The sequence below is a fragment of the Danio rerio genome, chromosome 11, assembly GCF_052040795.2.
Source record: "Danio rerio strain M-AB ecotype USA chromosome 11, GRCz13ab, whole genome shotgun sequence".
In the NCBI taxonomy this organism is placed as follows: Eukaryota; Metazoa; Chordata; class Actinopteri; order Cypriniformes; family Danionidae; genus Danio; species Danio rerio.
This window is the reverse complement of record NC_141031.1, coordinates 29,689,797-29,696,258: the sequence shown is the minus strand read 5'-3', so window position 1 is coordinate 29,696,258 and position 6,462 is coordinate 29,689,797. Positions and strand designations below refer to the sequence as shown.

Sequence of the window (6,462 nt, the reverse complement as noted above, 5' to 3'; positions counted from 1 at the left end):
TACATTCTCACTGAAGCTCCAAGCTCCAAGTGAGAAGTTAAAGGCCTACAAGTCTTTGGATCTCAACAATGTTGTTCTGTGTGGTTACATTCAAGAAATAATGTTCCATGATTAGCAGATTCAACACTATTGTGCTAAAAACCGAGGTTTTGCCTAGCCAAAGGCAAGGAAAGAAGACGGAACTGTACAAGGCCTTTGTAATTAGTCATCAAGCAATACAACTGCATTCTGACAGCGAACTGCACCTGTACAGCAGGTATGTGATCTTACACATAGAGGTGAAGTTGGTTTTATATTCGCACATTTAGACTTTCTCCTTAATAATATAATTTCATAAAAGTATTCTTTTGCAATCTCTAAATAGCAAAATCATATTAGCAGCCAATGACTAACAAAGTACAACATTGTTCACAGTCAAATAAACAGTATTAATGTTGTTTTCAAGTCACACTTGCAGGTTATTTCCTTTCATACAAAAACTTTTGGGGTACAGTGTGCAATGCAAATTTCTGCCCTTATCTCTCTCTCTTTTTTTTTTTTTCAAAATTATACATACATGTTCAATTGTTTTACATTACATAGTTTGTCAAACCATAGACATCAGTGGATGTTTTGATTGCACAAACCTAGAACATTCTAACAGAGAACACATTAAAAGGTGTGTACAACTATGCACATACAGTACATTTTAAAAAAGTATACTTCCAGTACATATCAGGGTTGATTATAGTTATATTTGACTGACTTCTTTTTATCTCTACTGTACTTGATCTGTTTTAGCTTGCAGCGTGATTTGGGCTAATTCCAAAGTAGCTTCCTCAAAACAACTGTAAAAGGAGCAGGGTGCGAACAAGAACAGGATCTTTCAACTGGCCTGAAGCAACCTTTATATCAACAACAGACCTAATGTCAGAATTACAACACCTTCAAAACAAATCAGCTCTTGGAAGGTTACATCCATTAGTCATTTAAAGGCATTCTGGTTTACTAGATCTTTCTCTGCTGCCATTTCACATGTCAAACAAGTCAAAATGATGTATCAAGGAACCAATGCTATATTCCAGCAACATTACCAAAACACTATAGGATACCTTATGAGCGTGTGGAGAAGCTAAAACACAAGAAACTTCAACAAAAACTGAAATGACAAGTTTGTCATGAATTGTCACTTAGACAATATTATAATAAAGACATGATTAAGACTACTCAGATTAAGAATTTACCATATAAACTTTTTTTGGATTAGCTTAAATCAGCTAAACTATACTGGTACCTTGCGACAGTATAATCAAGCACATGGCAAGGGCTTGACCACAATCAAGAAATTACTTAGTTTTAATGTACATTATATTTAGATGCTAAATAATAGTTAGTCAGCTTGTAGTTAATATACTTTATAAGTACTATAATAAACTGTTTCTATCTTAATAATTGATAATAAGTAATAAGCCAGAAGTCAATGGTGATAATTATTATAATTGCATCCCCCCTTATCTGACATTTTTTGTAAAAGATTAAAAGTGAAACACCCAAAACTATATATGGTACACTCTCAGAAAAAAAGGTATGTGAGCTGTCACTGGGGTGGTACCTTTTGAAAAGGTACAAGTTTATACCTAAAAGGTCCATATCAATACCTCACGGTACCAATGAGGTACCACTATGGACCCTTCAAGTACAAATGTGTACCTTTTGAAAAGGTACCACCCCAGTGACAGCTCACATACCTTTATTTATGAGAGAAAATTACAAAAATGACTAAAATGTGAGTTTTTGAAGGGAATGTTGGATGTCGTTGTGTGGGGATATAATGTTATCAATTATCAATTGTCAATTAACATAATGTATATTGGGAACATAAGTATTATAAGTAATATTCTAAAAGCAACTCATGTAAATGCCTTAATATTGTGTTATTCAGCATTTAACGGTTTAATTTGAACTCCTGCTTCATATGTACTGCACTGAAATATTTACTTAATCATCTTGTATTGTTGGATAATATTGAAAATTTTCTCTTAAAATGCAAGTTAATGTTATGAAATTGGCCTCAGACCTAAAGACTTTGATTACACATGGCATCTTGACAGTATTTGTTGACAGTGTCTTTATTTTCATTCATTCATTCATTCATTCATTCATTCATTTAATCATTCTTTTTTTTTTATCCGCTTTTCCGGGGACCAGGTTGCTGGGGCAGCAGTCTAAGGAGAGAACCGCAGACTTACCTCTCCCCAGACACTTCCTCCAGCTCTTCTGGGGGGGATCCAGAGGCGTTCCCAGGCCAGCCAAGAGACATAGTCCCTCCAGTGTATCCTGGGTCTTCCCCGAGGCCACCTCCCAGTGGGACATGCCTGGAACACCTACCTAGGTAGGCGTCCTGGAGGTATCTGATACAGATGACTGAGCCACCTCAGCTGACTTCTCTCAATGTGGAGGAGGAGTGGCCCTACTCAGAGCTCCTCACCCTATCTATAAGGGTGTGACCTGCCACCCTGCGAAGGAAAGTTATTTCAGCTGCTTGTATCTGAGATCTTGTCCTTTTGCTCATGACCCAAAACTCATGACCATAGGTGAGAGTAGGAACATAGATGGAGCAGTAAATCGAAAGCTTTGCCTTTCAGTTCAGCTCCTTCTTTACCACAAATGGATCGATACATCGTCTGCAATACTGCTGCCGCTGCAACAATCCACCTGTCAATCTCACATTCCCCTTCCCTCACTCGTGAACAAAACCCCAAGATACTTGAACTCCTCCTCCTGGGGTAAGGACTTTGCACCTATTATTTTTTATATTTTCTTAATATTTTGAGAAATTTCATTTGCTAGACTCAAGAATGATCCAAATACAAATGTTACTTTTTATTCCACTGTTCTTTTTTAAGCCTCACTGATATGATCAATCAGTCCTGAAATAGATTTTGTTTCTGCTGTCATCTCAGTGTGCATAGCATGACAAAAAAAAATGATCTGCTCTTTGTAAAATTAAAAGCGAAACACCCATAACTGTGCATGGTATATTATAACACAGACCAACTGGGGACGTAATGGATGTGCCACAAATATGTGTGTATGTAATATGACAGGTATAATCTAATATAACAGGACTATTCTAAAAGCAGTTAATGTAAACACTTAAATCATAACATTTACTTATTCAGCAAGTAAATTCAATTATATTTTGATTACCGACGTGCATGTAAACATACCCAGTGTTGTCCATCAGGGAAGTCCTTCTGCCAGGAGTGTAATAATAGCTCTCAGACTGAATCTTCAGGTCTCATCCAGGTGCCGCTTCTCAAGGGTGATGGACTGTCTTTTGAGAGCTGGCATTGAGCCCGGTTTAGAAGCCCAGCTGCTCCAATCCCATTGACATCAATCTGCAACGACCAGCCCAAGATCACACCTCATAAACACAGATGTCAGTCCACGGGCAGGAGGGCTAAGCATAAACTAAAGAGACTGCTGTCAATGCAATATTTCATTATAATATAGATAATTTAGTTAACGATAACACATAAATCTTAACTGCAGATGAAATATTTGGCAAGAGCTTGAAGGTTTTGGAGATGGTGTTAATATAGTATAATTAAGAATAAATGATCAATTTTAGTAATAGAAGTATGCCACTTTCTAAACTGACACATCAACAGACATAAATAAAGTAATAATGGCTGTATATTCATATAACAAAATGTTAGCTAATGAAACTAAAATAACTGTTTTGATACATTTAAATAAATAAATACATAATGCTAAAAAAATACTTAAAATGTATCTTGGAGGCATTTTTATGCTTGTATTAAGCTGGTAAAATTGCTAATAATGTAATTATAATATAATTACTAATATTTAAAAGTAAAAAAATAACTATGTTTATATTTGAACTACATCCAAGATGTTGACTTATTTTAAATACACCTCAATTTTAAAAAAGATTTAGTTTGCAGTCAACTGATCTTTTATAAATTATTTCAAAATTATATAAAGGATGCACTGAATTGGTAAAAAAGTGAAAAATGTAAATAAAAACATTACAAAACGTTCTATTCATTAATAAATCGATGAAATATCAATCACTACTTAAAAAAGTATCTTTTTTCTTATAAATTAAATTAAATATTAAATACATATAGACACTCTCCTGTCTCTCTATTAGGTATACTTGTCTAATTGCTCGTAAACACTAATTTCTAATCAGCAAATCACATGGCAGCAACTCAATGCTTTTAGGCATGTAAACATGGTCAAGATGATCTGCTGCAGTTCAAACAGAGCACCAAACTGGAGAAGGAAGGTGATTTAGAGAAGATGCAGAAGAGCATCTCTGAACGCACAACACCTTAAGGCAGATGGGCTACAGCAGCAGAAGACCACACCGGGTACCACACCAAGAAAAGGAAACTGAGACTACAATTCACACAGGTTCAACCAAAATAAGACAAACGAACATTGGAAAAATGTTGCCTGGTCTGATGAGCCTTGATTTCTGTTGCGACATTCAGATAGTAGGGTCAGAACTTGTTGTCAACAACATGAAAGCATGGATCTATCCTGCTCTGTATCAAACGGTTCGGGCTGCTAGTGGTGGTGTAACTGTGTGGGGGATATTTTATTGGCACACTTTGGGCACATTACTACCAATTGAGCACCATGTCAGTGCAACAGCCTACCTGGATATTGATGCTGATCATGTCCATCCCTTTGTGACCACAGTGTACTCGTCTTCTACTTCCAGCCGGAGAACATGCCATGTCATACAGTGCGAATCGTCTCAGACTGGTTTCTTGAACATGACAATGAATGCAGTGTACTCAAATGGCCTTTACAGTCACCAAACTCAATCCAACAGAGCACCTTTGGGATCTGGTGGAACTAAAGATTCACATCATGGATGTGCCGCCAACAAGTCTGCTGTAATGATGCAGTCATGTCAATATGGACCAAAATCTCTGAGGAATATTTCCAGCACCTTGTTGAATCTATGCCACAAAGGATTAAGGCAGTTTCGAAGGATGTATAATGTAAAATATCCCTTGTTCACCAAATCTCTATATTAGAAATATTTCTGAATGATTATAGATCAACAAATGACTGCTGAAAATTCAGCTTTCAAAAAATAATTAAACCATCATACAAACCATAAACTAAATAACACATGGAATCTTTAGAGCAGTTCACACTAAATCATGTAAAAAGCAAAAATGAAACCTCATAAATAACCTAAAATGACTGACAGCACTTTAATGAACACGCATTTCACACTGCAATTGAAAATTGATTTAGAAATATCCAAAAATATTTCTCCACAAACATTTTCTACCTCAAAGCAGAAATTGAATGCACACAATAACTTATGCACCTGCTCCCCTCCGACAAATCTGTAAGAAGAAGAGCCTTGAATAGTAAGAGGGCACCCGCTGCCTGAGCCGGCCTGGAAAAGTGCGATCTAATAACAGTCTAATCTCATTTCCATCTATATTGAATCGCCTTTACGATATGCACAGCTCAATGGGTGTTAGCCATTATAGTAGAGGATGAGCTGATCCAGCCTGCAGAGAGTAACATGGGAAGAAGAGTGGCCTTCCTTAACGGTGTCATCTCTTTCTATGTGGCAAATGGATGGCGGTCAGGTGTTAAATTGGCCGAGAGCGCCGATCTCCCACCTCGGTTCGTCTGCGCACCTTTGACAGAGTTAACACTTCACCACAATTTTTTACCCTGCATGTCTTCTTGATGCTAAATAGGTTGTTATTGGAGGATTGGGGGTTTTCATAGAAAGAAGGTGGAATGTGATTTATGCTGGCAAGCTCTAAAAATGGCACTGTAAGTAGCATAAAAGACTGTAATGTATTTCAAGTATTCTGAACCCATACAATGGGCGTGAATATTTAAAGGCATATTTTTTACAGGGTATCTAAGATGTAACAGTTTTTTTTCTTCTTCTGACATCAGAAAGACTTTCAGCTGAATATTGGTCCATGGTGATTCTTAAAATGCCAATGTCAATGGCTACTGATACTTTGAGAATCCAAAAAACATATACAGGCAAACCAAAATGAATCCTCATAACTCCTGGTGATAAACGGAGGTCTTATGAATTTTGTTTTGTCTGCAGAGTACAGTAAGCTGAAGGCACGATGGCTCAGTGGTTAGCACTGCTGCCTTACAGAAAGAAGGTTGCTATTTCGAGTCCTGGCTAGACCAGTTGGCATTTCTGTGTGGAGTTTGCATGGTCTCCCCATGTTCGCATGGTTTTCCTCTGTTCCAGTTTCTTCCACAGTCCAAAAACATGTGCTAACAGTGAATTGGTTTAAAATTTAATGCTTAAAGCCCTGCTCACTCTGTGAGATTTTAGCCATGATTTTGTCATCTGAGAAAAATTTGGGAATTCCTAAAAGATTCCTGAAATCCTATCTAAAATCTGTGATCTTTGATTGTTGGTTTGACATGTTCACTAAC

The 6,462-nt window shown here is 36.9% G+C and overlaps 1 long non-coding RNA gene across 1 annotated transcript; it reads right to left on the bottom strand.

The window, feature by feature from the left end:
• Positions 1 to 2,098: 2,098 nt before the first annotated feature.
• Positions 2,099 to 6,243, bottom strand: LOC141376619 (uncharacterized). The gene is made up of 3 exons (XR_015502677.1): positions 4,674 to 6,243; positions 3,210 to 3,380; positions 2,099 to 2,495 (listed from the first exon to the last, which is right to left on the bottom strand). It is a non-coding gene; the product is annotated as an uncharacterized LOC141376619 (long non-coding RNA).
• Between the last annotated feature and the right edge of the window lie 219 nt (positions 6,244 to 6,462).